At 38.3% G+C, this 13,491-nt stretch overlaps 1 pseudogene; it reads left to right on the top strand.

Annotated features, from left to right (window-relative positions):
* The first annotated feature begins 276 nt into the window (after positions 1-276).
* Positions 277-1,511, top strand: LOC132504397 (tyrosine--tRNA ligase, mitochondrial-like; annotated as a pseudogene).
* The last annotated feature ends 11,980 nt before the right edge of the window (positions 1,512-13,491 follow it).

Here is a 13,491-nt window from a genome sequence, read left to right as displayed (position 1 = left end):
GACAAATATGAATGCATCTCAAAATTGTTATTCTAATTGAAAGAAGTCAGAAAAAAATATATATATATGAGTAGAAAGAAGCTTTTGAGGGTGATAGAAATGTTTGCTATCTTGATTGTGGTGATTTTATATAGTATACACATACGTACCAACACAACTGTACAATTTTCTATAGTTCTAATATAGTTTATTAAAACTTACCAAGTGGAATGCGGACTGAAGGATGTAGCTGGACCCTCCTCCAAATCCCAGCATTCTCTTCGGGCCTGCACCAAGATGGCGGCGCCCACGTTGCAGTCCTTTATCTCAGGCAGGTAGTTCGGTGCCCCAGGCCCTTCAGGAGTCTTTCCCCTGCGGCTGCGTGAGGCCCACTCTGGTGCTCAGGGGTGGCTGGCGGTGTAGGAGGCTCGGGGTCTGTTTTAGAGGTTCCTCCCCTAGAGGAGGGCAAAGCTAGAGCTCCCTGCGCTCTTCCACCGTGGAAGGCGGGCCACCCAAGCAGCCGGAAGCTAGGCGCGCGCCAGGCGCCAGCTGCCGAGCGCGTGGGAAGCAACGAGCGCCCCGCATCGAAGGCTCCAAGCCCGTCTGCTCCTCACCAGCAGCTCTTCGCTGACGGGCGGACCTGCAGCAGCTTCCCAGAGCGGCTCAGCTCAGCCCCGGGGCGGCCCCGAGCAACTGGGTGTGGGGGCGGGGTGCGGAGGCTGACGCTTGCGCAGGAGCGTCCGGGTCCGGATGCGGGGCGAGAACCGCGAGACCAGGAGCTTGGACGAGGTTTTACACCGGGTGCTGTAGGCCTAAGACCTCTGCTGCCTGTTCGAGCCCAGCTGGGTGCATCTGGTCATCTGGGCAATATCATGTCCTGGTACGACTTCATCAACAAGTTGACTGGAGAAGACGGGTCTGGAATCACTGTTCCCCTAATTACAAGTACACCCGGATCCAAACTGGGAAGTCTGCTGGCATTGCTCTTTGGCTGAACAGTTAAGACACCTCCTTTTGAATTGTATCAGTTCTTGGTCAGGAAGCAAGATGATTGCGTAGAAAGGTAAAAGCTCCTCACTTTTCTGCCCCTTGCACAGACTGACCACATAGTGCAGCTTCGGGTCAAAGAGCCAGGAAATTGGCGTCCTCAGAAACGACTTGCTGCGGAAGTAGCAAAGCTTGTTCATGGACAAGAGGGGCTGGGTTCTGCTAAAAAATGTACACAAGCCCTTTGTTATAGAAGCACAAATGCACTGGAGGTCACGTCTGATCAAGAGTTGTTTAAAGAAACTTCATTTTCCGGATTAGTTCTTAACCTTGGGACAAGTGTCCTGGATACATGCTGCAAAGCAAATGCCATTCCAGGTGGTCCCCGAGGGTATTGGATTGCAGAAGGTGGAGTCGGTATTAATCACAGACAAGTAACAAATCCTGAGAGTGTTTTAGTCGTTGGACCACATGTTCTTAAGAATGGGCTTTCATTCTTAATGATGGAAAAGGGATCTTTACACCATAAATGGCTTCAGCTCTGATGAAAAATCCTGTGGTTCAAACAGCCATCATTCATTCTCGAGATGTAAGAAAGAACTTACGCCTCTGCTTATGCAAATCAAGACAACAGAGACTGGAGTATACTCTCGGCTTCACACTGTAAGTAATTTCATTATTTACGTAGGTTGGTTAATAATAAGTTGTTTATGTGATGATGGAGTATTTTATTTCCTGATCTGTAAACATCGACTACCATAGAAAACCATAATTTCCTGGGTTAATCTTTTTTCTTTTGAGTTATACTTCATGAAAATATTAAATGCTGTGTTTCCTCTCCTACCCTTCTTGCTCTATTTTTTGAAGTTGAGGAGAAACAATGAAAAAGTGGTAGTTTAAGGGATTGTGGATACTTTTTATCAGGTTTGTATCTCACTGGTCTTAGGAGTGTTTTATTGTTGTTCTAAAATTAGCAGTGCCTCTAGTGTCCACATTAGGAATGCAAAATCTAGTATTTGGAAACATAAATTTCTGATTTTTTCATTATTTAGGAAGTAAGTATAGTTCTTAAAAAGAAGAAAAGTATCGGATGAAACCATAGTTGTCATTAGAAATTACAGTAGAAATCATTTCTTTTCAGAGAAAAGAACAAAAATCAGTACTTGACTTCTCAGAAGTTTGTAATTCAGTTTTGCAGTCCCTAGCCTGTTTCAGTGTAGTTAAATTTATTCATCGCCTTAAAAAATGGAAAGTATCCAGTGGAAATTACTGAACTACAAAATCCATCTGATGAAATTAACAGCAACTTGGACACAAGTTAAAGATTCCAAGAATTTGAAGGCAAATTGATATGTTATTCAAACTGAATAATATAAAGAAAAAAAAACAAACAAAAAGACAGTAGTCTCAGTTTCGGGGCAGTATCAAGCTAGTTAATGTATATGTAATTGGAGTTTCAAAAGGAGAGGGAAAAACAAACAATTCAGGGATCAGAGGAAAACAAACAAAATTTACTTGTTTCAGTTGTTAAGTATTACAAAGAGAGAACTTTAGTATCAAAGTTAGTAAGTCTAAGTAGTAAGTGTAATAAGTATTAGAACTAATGTATTGCCTGCCTAGAGTGCTTTACCACCACACCTAATTCATCTTCATATGCATCTCCAGTGTAACTACCCCCAATGGTTTTCTGACCTGCACTCCTCTCATAGACATTAATGCCTAGTCATTCCTTTGCAATGCTTAATTTTACAGTATTATACTTGTATCATTGCACACTTAACAATTTAGTGAAAGTTTTATTTACATGTTTGTCTCTGCCACTATAAAACTATCTGGGACAATGTCTTATTTAAGTTTATTTATCTAGTATCTAGTACTATGAGCACATGGTCACTCTTCAGTGATTATTCATCAAGTAAAAAAAAGAATATAAGAAGATTCAAAATGGTAAAACACAAAGAAGGAAAATACCTAGAACTTATTACTATAAACCCTAAATGGATATGAGAAATTACTCTGTAAAGGAAAAACAGGGCAAATTATTATGTACATTTTATAAATTTTTCCTGTGTTCCCTTAAAATTGATTTAGGGTATCATGGAAAACAGTCCACATCTTGAGCTGGTAGAGAGCATGGCTTGAGAATCAGAACAAATGAGTTGCTTAGTGTTTGTGTCTAAACACGTCTTTCATTGCAGTTTATCTTCCTTTTCTTGTCTGTTAAGAAGTTAAATTGGTTAGCATTGGTCTTTCATCTGTTCTAGTAACTTTAATCTATTTTGGGGTTAAACTGTTTTGTCTTCTTATTTTAAAATAATTTAAAAGCAATTGTCTCTAGCATGCAATGGGAGAGCTGCCTCACACAGGTGTCTGGCTGACCTGCGGAGGATGTAGTAGGTCTCCTCAGAGGCGTCTCCATCTAGGACAGGGACGTCTCATGAATGTGAAGTGATCTTCTGAGAGTTTCATTTTGAGGGAAAGGGACATGGTTTAAATGCCCTTTTTTGTTTTTTAGGGAATTTCCATATCACATGCTTATAAAAGTTTCATTACAAAATGTGAGACTGGGATTTTTTGGGTAGCATCCCGTCTCTTGCTTCCTGTTTTAGGTAAATCACTACCTCATACTTGGGCCATAGATGAGTATCATGCATGACCCATACAGTTAAAAAAAGAGGGGGCATAAAATGGCCTGTTGGTAGGGATGCTAAGTATCAGGTGGAGTGGACTACATGTCGTTTAATGTTCTTCCATTTCTAGGACTGTATGATGCTTAGGAATCAGGAATCTCAATGAAACAATGGACAATGCCATTAAATAATAATGCTGATGCAATGACAACTTTTAGAGAGTACTGCTATCTAACACGTAGTGGCTAGAATTTTTAAAATTCTTTTAAATTCTAGCAAAATGTATGCTTATAACACATTTTTTTTCCCCTCAGCATGATGCTTGTGGCATATATGTTTACTCTCCAGAATTTCTGTGGAGACTTGGCACTATGGTTTATTTTTGCTTTGTCTCTGTACTTATGTTTTCTCTCTTAGTAATCTTAGTTCTCCCAGTGAAAAAATTTATTCATGTTCTTCAAAAGTATAATCCTTGGACTTGGAGCAGTTGTCTCCTTTCTTGCCGTTATCTCTCTGTCTAAGGACACTAAATACATGTCACCTTTCTTATTACGTGGACATTGCACAGGAGGATATAATTTTTTAAATATTAAAGATCTTCAGGTATTTCTTCACGTTGTATTGCTTAGAATCGTAAAATCTAAAAGCTGGAATGATTTATCTAATGGTCTCATTTTATGTATTAGGGAACTGAGAGGGAGAGAATTGAAATAACTCATGCTAGATCTTAACGCCAGTTTGCAGCAGCCCCAGGAGTAGCTCATTCCCTCTTCACGTCTCTTTTGCCATCTCAGATAAGTTTGGTTTTTCCTCGCAGCCTTTTGGATCAGAGAAGACACTGTCTCTGTTCCCCCATTCACAGAATTGTTTGGATGAATAGGAAACTTTCTTGGCCATGGGTGAACTCAGGCTTCTCTCTTTGTCGCTGAGAAATCTGCCTTTGCAAACTGTGAATCCCTGTGCAGCAGCTGCTTCCACAAAGAACACCTGGCTGGGATGTCTGTGCTTTGGTACCTTCTCCCCTCCTCCTACAGTTGTAGTTAAAGTAACAGGTTTTGACTTTTAAAGGTCACCCGTGGTTCTATACAGTAGCATCTTCCTCTTGGAGAGAAGTCCCTTTTTGGATTGCCTGTGTTTTAACAACATGTAAACACCTATTTTTATGCTCTCTTTTGTCAAGTTGTGGCTAGAATTTAAAACATTACTTACTCTTTCCTATAGTAAGCCCATCACTGTGGGGAAGACATACACAATTCCCTTTTATCTCCCATTGGAGGTATACACACTAGCCAACCAGCAACTGTTACACTCTCACAACTGTGAGTTTCCAAACAACCTTACTATGACATATGTTGTTTTGCTGTTGGACACTGTGCATTATCATCATCATAATTCTTGTGAAAGAAAAATGCATTAAGTGTAATACAGCCCAAATAGAATACCAAGTTTCTGCCTCCTGGGAACTTGTGTTTTAATGAATGCTGTTGTTTAACAGAAAACCTATTATGCCACAAGGTGTTCCACCTTTGCTGTGAAATAGGTTGATGAAAATGTTATTTTTTATAATAAATTGAGGAAAATAGAACAAGCAGAGGGACTGAGCAAGTTTCATTGAAAAGTAGAGTGTGTCTCAGTCAGAGTTTAGTGTATGGGTTCCTTTCATGTTTCCTTAAGGCAGAGATTAATAAAACGTTATAATTCCTCTAAATGATATTGACAAATATAACAATTTCTTTTTTTATCATTTATTGCTCTAAATCTATCCATACTCATCATTACTTTTACTAGCACAATGGTGGATACTCAGTAAAGCAATTCATATGTACATTTAGAGGTTTTTGAAGCAAGGTTGGGGTTTGAATATGTTATTATATGCTTAAAGATATTGCTTAAAGATTGAATGGGTTCTCAAGTCCTGTCCTGCCAATTGGCCTCTCTTCCCATGAAATCGTCAAGGGAACTTTATAAAAGGAGCAAGAGTGAGTGAGAATCAACATGTATTTTATTGTCAACTAGGTAGGTACCAAATTCTAGAGAGCAGCTTGAGGCACGTGCTTGTAGGTTGGAGGCCTGCAGGGGCCACTATTTCCCTTAAGGTTTAAATCTCAGTTTTGAAAAAGTACAGTCCTCTGGTTGCCTGCACCATCTTGGAACCTGAAGGAATTGCCAGAATACTTAAATGTTCAAATGGAGAAAAACATAGCCAAAAATATCTTCCTTAGCTTGGTAGACTTGGGTCAGCTTATCTCTCCATTTTCTTCGGGAGCGGAGAGGGAAGAGAACACGGTTTGTGTATTAAAGCCTTCTTGGGCCTTCTCATCACATAAAGGTAGACAGTACGTAGGTCATGTCTTTGTAGGAGACCAGTAAATTCAGATGGTTTCTACACTTGGGTATATATGACCTCAAATAATATTCCACATTCTGAAAAATGAGCTTAATGTTTTCTCCATTTTAAGAAAATACAGGAAAGGAATGTCAAGTGGCAGAAGCTGACGGAGAGATATTTTTCTAGAGTAGAGAGCCTCCCCTTTCCTTCTTCAGAACGAGACTCTGACTACTGTATTAGACTGATGTTCGAAGAAATACTTTGTTATTACTTCCTTAGAATCATGGTGGAATAGTCAAGTCTTAAATTTTGTGTAGTGTACTTTCCTCATTAATGGGAGGTAGCTTCTGGGGATTTCTAAAATTGCATAAATACTTGAATGTTTCCAACAGTTTCTTTCCACATCTTTCCTTTGCGATTTACTTTCATTTCTTTCAATTCTCTATAACTTCTCTACATCACTAACAAATATCTGGAAGAAGTCAAAATAGAAGTCTTCAAGTCGATACTGCTAACTCTCATGAAAAATACAACTCTCTTCTATTTTACTAATAGAAGAGCCTCTCAGATCTTTACACATATATTGTTTTATCTCAGTTTATACACGTCTAAAGTAAAGATTATACAAGATCTCAGACTGTAGGCAATTAGGAGGAGCAAAGAAGAGGGGGAGACATACAGGATACTCACTGAGAATAGCAATGAATAGCTTACTAGCCAGAAGCTAACCCTATGAAAAGCATATATAGGTACCCTAGAAATCATGGGGTTCAAGTCAGCTCCTATAGGAGTAAACCAACCTGAGGAGCAGTTGACTCCAGATTATCAGAGAGTTTGATAGGCTCAATATTGTCTTTAAAAAAATCTGTAAAATATGAAATACAAATAAGTAATTATTTAATTTTACCTCTGTCTTAGAAATCACCTGAATGTAGAACCATATACCAATATTAAAAATAAAAATTATTAGTATATTGCAACAAGTGTTTATTTCATGATACAAGGTTTAGTTATTTGTAACAAGTATGACTAACTCTTTATTCATCATCCTAGGTATATGAGAAATTGTGTATGAGAATAGAAAAAGGGGCTTCAGAAGAATAATAATGAAAATAGGGGCCTAAAGTCTAACAAGCCTGTGTTCAAATCCTGGCTTTGTTACTAAACTCTCATGCATTTCAGTTGCTTTACCTAATATCATCTTTGCAGGCATTTAATGCTTATTCCCATCATTTAGAGTTACTTTGATCATTAAGTGATAATTACTAGAGGCTATTTGGGCTGCCCACTGAGTAATCTAGAGTAGGGGAATAATGGATAATGGATATAGCTTTTTCAGTTTATCTCTAACTCAGTAATACAGGCCTTCAGAAGTAAGCACTTAGAACCAGTCTCCTAAAAATAAACTTACTTATTAGAGTGGTGTGAATAAATGTGGGACGTTGAGAAACTGTTCTTCCTCTAGTGCCCTCTACTTCTGAACCTATAGCAGGCAGCATAATCTCATGGTACTGGCACTGTCCACGATAGACGTGGCTGAGGATAGGTGCAAACTGGGTGATTTCTCATTGATAAGTGGCTTGAAAAATGCTTATTTCCCAAATTCAGTCACTTATCTCAGGAAAGAGTCAGGATGCACCACAAGCCATCATCCAAGCAGACAGTATGTGCACCAGGGCAGTCCCACATCATGACTAAGATCCAGTTCTCTTAGCTCTTTTCCACTAAGTGTGTAGGCTATACTTCGAAACAAACCACGGTTGTTCCATCACAAATGATGTCTCTGAGGAAGTGTCATTGAAAACCAAAGCATTTTCTCCATTCAGCTGCTTTACTTTGCTTAATGCAACAATATTAGAAACACCAGGAATTAAAACATTACTGCTATTAGTTGATTTTTAACAGTGCAAGGTTGTCAGTGTTCATTTCGTCTGTTTGTTTTTGTAACTCAGAGTTCTTGCCTTCTATAAACACTTTGTACTTGTTCTTGCTTTTTTTCATATATGTTAAAGTGTTAAAATAACAGATACTTTTCCAAATTTGCCAAAGTTCAGTTATAAATATTAGATCATTTCTGTTTGACTATTAATTAATACTGTCCTGGTTTCTTGCTGCATCATCAAGATGGGCTACAGAATTTATTGTGAGTACAATTGGACCCATTACATAATTTTGCTTTTTGTCTTAAAGGCCCAGTTTTAAAAATAGAATCAGAGAATTTCAGTCCCATATTAATGTATTGTTTTAAATCCTGGATGTGTTTACAGAATAGTTAACACTCACAAATAACTGTGTCAATAACTTTTGGTCAAACACTGCTGTCAAAGTGACAGTTTTTCATTTGCAAAGTTAAGATGTCCCATTCTTAAACAAACACCTTTATCTCAATACTGGGACAATGAGAACTGATAAATTCAATCATGCAGTATCCTGGTTGCTGAATATCAAAGTCAAAAAGCTAATTAAGTCATCTGAGGACACGTGTGTGAAAGCAAGGGGAAAACAGTCTCTAGGATAAGCACATAGCAAATTGCAGAAAACTTCCAGCTTCAGAGAAGTGCCAACATGCGCATTAAGATAAGTGCTGGGGCTTCCCTGGTGGCGCAGTGGTTGAGAGTCCGCCTGCCGATGCAGGGGACACGGGTTCGTGCCCCAGTCTGGGAAGATCCCACATGCTGCGGAGTGGCTGGGCCCGTGAGCCATGGCCGCTGAGCCTGCACTTCCGGAGCCTGTGCTCCGCAACGGGAGAGGCCACAACAGTGAGAGGCCTGCGTACCACAAAAAAAAAAAAAAAAAAAAAAAAAAGTGCTGTTAAAATATTAAGCATCAATTTGTACCAAGCTTGCGTTTCTTAAATCTATAGGGACACCACAGTGAAGGAAGGGCATGTATGAACCTCAGGAACAAGAGATTCTCAGTATTACTCTTTTCACTGTCAATTTTGATAATGCATATCATTGTAGAAAAGTCAGAATTAAAAAAAAAAAGAAAGAAAAGACTATCTCTATACTTCTACAATCCACAGATGTCCTTTGTTAACATTTTGGCAAACAGTGCTACTTAAGTGCTTATTTTTCATATATCCATTTATATTTTAAAATTTGACATCTTTAGGAATATTTAACTACATCATAATCTTTTACTTTATATTACTCTGTCTTTGCAAACATCATTAAATCTTTTTTTTAATTTCTTGAAAACTGTAATTTTACTATATTTGGGTAGTTAATTTGGTCCACTGGTTTGCTATTACAAACTTGAGAATCCCTGTGCACACATTTATACACATAGTATTTCTAGAATTAGAATTAATGGGTCAAAGAATATTTCAGGTTTTTAGCACATATTGACTTTTTCTCTGGATAGCTTGTGTGCATTTATGTTTCTGCTGGACAGAAATGCTTTACCACTTATTTACCTTCACTGGGTCTTATTAACATTTCTCTTAGAGTTTTTTTTAAATCTTAGAGTTGCATTTTATGATTCTTATTTTTTTAAAACTTGTTAAGATGTGGTTTTGGCCCAGTATGTGGTCTTAGTGAATGTTCCAAAATACGAATACCGGTCGCACTCCCATCAGCATTGTACAAGAGTGTTGTTTCATATCCTCACCAACTGTAGGTTTTAGTTTAACTTGTTCTGGTGTATGCGTAAAGGAATATTACTGTGGTCTTAATTTGTATGCCTGCCTTAGGTTGAGTTTCTTTTTGAAAGCAGAACCTAAAAAAATAACTTATGTTCAGGATGCAATTCAAGGAAGTAAGAATGAAGGATCTTTGGGAGTGATTGAAAAATGAAAACCCAGTGTAAGTGTGTGTTACAAAATCACCTTTGTGGGAAGCTAGAGCTTGTCCAGGACCTTCTGAAGAGTGTACAGAATGCCACTCAGTATTGTCTGCTCGAGGATCAACTAGGAGGACAATTATTTATTGACTCTAGTCCTCCTTTGGTAGAGGGTTACCCCAGCCTCTTTGTACTTCTGTACTTGCTCAGCAGACTTTTATTAGCATTCTTGATATTGGAGAAGCCCTGGAGCAGATAGAAATACATGACACACTCTTAAGGCAAGATGCTGTCTGAGCAAGACTGAAAGACATGGATGAAATTAGTGTTAAATTAAAAGAGATACAGGCAGGAGCACAATGGCCTCTATTGCAATTTCAGTGATAACTACTGGAGTAAAGCAAGTGTTGTGTTTATTGACCATTTGGACTTGCCTTCTAAAAAATGATACATGAAGCTTCTTGCATGTTGTTTTATGATATTTCTGTGTAGTTTACTTTTAATTTGTAGAAATGTTTTATAAATTGCAGTTATAAGTGCTTTATCACTTACATGTATTGCAAATATTTCACCTTGCCTTTCTACTTTCTTAACATGAGTTTTCTGAACAGAAGATCCTGTTTTAATGTAGTCCAATCTATCAAGCTTTGTATTTGTAGTTAGTTATTTTCATGTCCCACTTAAGGAATCTTTTCCTGTCAAAAATTTATGGAAATATATTATTAATAGAAGGCTTTTTCTTGTCTTTCATGATTAGCTCTACAATCCTCCTGTATTGATTTTTGTGTATGATATATTACATCATAGATTAATACATATATTACATATGTAATACATATATATATATATATATATATTCTGCTCAAACTCCTCTTTCCTCCTTCTACAGGGATCTCTTCTCTATCCCTATCCCCATATAAGTGGAAACCTTGAAATTAGTAACTTTCTTACAGATTTCCTTGCCACGATTGTTTGGATCAGTTACAGAGGCTTTTTCTAAATTATCAATTGTTTTTCTGGTAGTGGATGCTGTAAAATGAAAAGATTGGGTTCTACCAGTGGCTGTGTTTTCCTTTGTGTTTAAGAGGTAATGTGTAGACGGGCTTCCCTGGTGGTGCAGGTGGTGCAGAATCTACCTGCCAAGGCAGGGTACATGGGTTCAAGCACTGGTCTGGGAAGATCCCACATGCCGCGGAGCAACTAAGCCTGTGTGCCACAACTACTGAGCCTGCGCTCTAGAGCCCATGAGACACAACCACTGAGCCCGCATGCTGCTGCCACTGAAGCCCACGCGCCTAGAGCCTGTGCTCTGCAGCAAGAGAAGCCACCGCATTGAGAAGCCCACGCACCACAATGAAGGGTAGCCCCCGCTGGGCGCAACTAGAGAAAGCCCACGCGCAGCAATGGAGACCCAATGCGACCAAAAATAAATAAATAAATATTTGTAAAATCTATCCTTAAAAAAAAAAAAAAAGAGATAATGAGGAGAGAATTGAGGGGGTAGTGGAAGAAGGGAGAGAAAGAGAGAACTGAAAATCTTCTAGTCCTTAGTTTCTCATACTTCCAAGGCAACCATCCTGCCTTTCTTCACATTTCATTTCTCAGTTTGGTTAATCAGGGAATCCCCCTTTGCACCTAAGCTGCAGTTAGATTTCTGTCACTTAGAAGACCAAAATTTCTGTGTTTATTTTTTACAGACTAGATTACTAGAAGTACTAGAAGTAAACACACTGCTCATAGCACATTCACATTTAAACTTTATAAGCCAGTGTCCTTCCAGAGTGGCTTTCATAATCTGATTTCAATCGTGTTGAGTAAACTTTTTCCCTCATACTACTTACTTTTTTTTTTTTGAATTTTAGAATTGTATTTATTTTTTTATACAGCAGGTTCTAATTAGTTATCCATTTTATACATATTAATGTATACATGTCAATCCCAATTTCCCAATTCATCACACCACCACCACCCCCGCTGCCACTTGACCCCCTTGGTGTCCGTACATTTGTTCTCTACAGCTGTATCTCTATTTCTGCCCTGCAAACCAGTTCATCTGTACCATTTTTCTAGGTTTCACATATATGTGTTAATATACGATATTAGTTTTTCTCTTTCTGACTTACTTGGCTCTGTATGACAGTCTCTAGATCCATCCATGTCTCTACAAATGACCCAATTTCGTTCCTTTTTATGACTGAGTAATATTCCATTGTATATATATGTACCACATCTTCTTTATCCATTCATCTGTCGATCGGCATTTAGGTTGCTTCCATTACCTGGCTATTGTAAATAGTGCTACAATGAACATTGGGGTGCATGTGTCTTTTTGAATTATGGTTTTCTCTGGGTACATGCCCAATAGTGGGATTGCTGGATCATATGGTAATTCTATTTTTGGTTTTTTAAGGAATCTCCATACTGTTCTCCATGGTAGCTCTATCAATTTACATTCCCACCAACAGTGCAAGAGGGTTCCCTTTTCTCCACACCCTGTCCAGCATTTTGTTGTTTCTAGATTTTCTGATGATGCCCATTATAACTGGTGTGAGGTGATACCTCACTGTAGTTTTGATTTGCATTTCTCTAATAATTCGTGATGTTGAGCAGCTTTTCATGTGTTTCTTGGCCATCTGTAAGTCTTCTTTGGAGAAATGTCTATTTAGGTCTTCTGCCCATTTCTGGATTGGGTTGTTTGTTTTTTTAATATTGAGCTGCATGAGCTGTTTATATATTTTGGAGATTAATCCTTTGTCAGTTGCTTCATGTGCAAATATTTTCTCCCATTCTGAGGGTTGTCTTTTTGTCTTGTTTATGGTTTCCTTTGGTGTGCAAAAGCTTTTAAGTTTCATTAGGTCCCATTTGTTTATTTTTGTTTTTATTTCCATTACTCTAGGTGGTGGATCAAAAAAGATCTTGCTGTGATTTATGTCAAAGAGTGTTCTCCCTATGATTTCCTCTAAGAGTTTTATAGTGTCTGGTCTTACATTTAGGTCTCTAATCCATTTTGAGTTTATTTTTGTGCATGGTGTTAGGGAGTGTTCTAATTTCATTCTTTTACATGTAGCTGTCCAGTTTTCCCAGCACCACTTATTGAAAAGACTGTCTTTTCTCCATTGTATATCCTTGCCTCCTTTGTCATACATTAGTTGACTATAGGTGCATGGGTTTATCTCTGGGCTTTCTATCCTCTTCCACTGATCTATATTTCTGTTTTTCTGCCAGTACCATATTGCCTTGATTACTGTAGCTTTGTAGTATAGTCTGAAGTCAGGGAGTCTGATTCCTCCAGCTCTGTTTTTTTCCCTCACGACTGCGTTGGCTATTCAGGGTTGTTCCCTTGTATGTTGTCATTTTTCCCTTGTTGCTTTCAGTAATTTTTCTTTATCTTTAATTTTTGTCAATTTGATCACTCTGTGTCTCAGTGTGTTTCTCCTTGGGTTTATCCTGCCTGGGACTCTCTGCACTTTCTGGACTTGGGTGGCTATTTCCTTTCCCATGTTAGGGAAGTTTTCGTCTCTAATCTCTTCAGATATTTTCTCGGGTCGTTTCCCTCTCTCTTTTCCTTCTGGGACCCCTATAATGTGTATGTTTTTGCATTTAATGTTGTCCCAGAGGTCTCTTAGGCTGTCTTCATTTCTTTTCATTCTTTTTTCTTTATTCTCTTCCACGGCAGTGAATTCCACCTTTCTGTCTTCCAGGTCACTTTTCCATTCTTCTGCCTCGGTTATTATGCTATTGATTCCTTCTAGTGTATTTTTCATTTCAGTTATTGTATTGTTC

The sequence above is a fragment of the Lagenorhynchus albirostris genome, chromosome 14 (genome assembly GCF_949774975.1).
Source record: "Lagenorhynchus albirostris chromosome 14, mLagAlb1.1, whole genome shotgun sequence".
Classification (NCBI taxonomy): Eukaryota; Metazoa; Chordata; class Mammalia; order Artiodactyla; family Delphinidae; genus Lagenorhynchus; species Lagenorhynchus albirostris.
The sequence above is the reverse complement of the archived record's forward strand: the minus strand, read 5'-3'. Positions and strand labels throughout refer to the sequence as shown.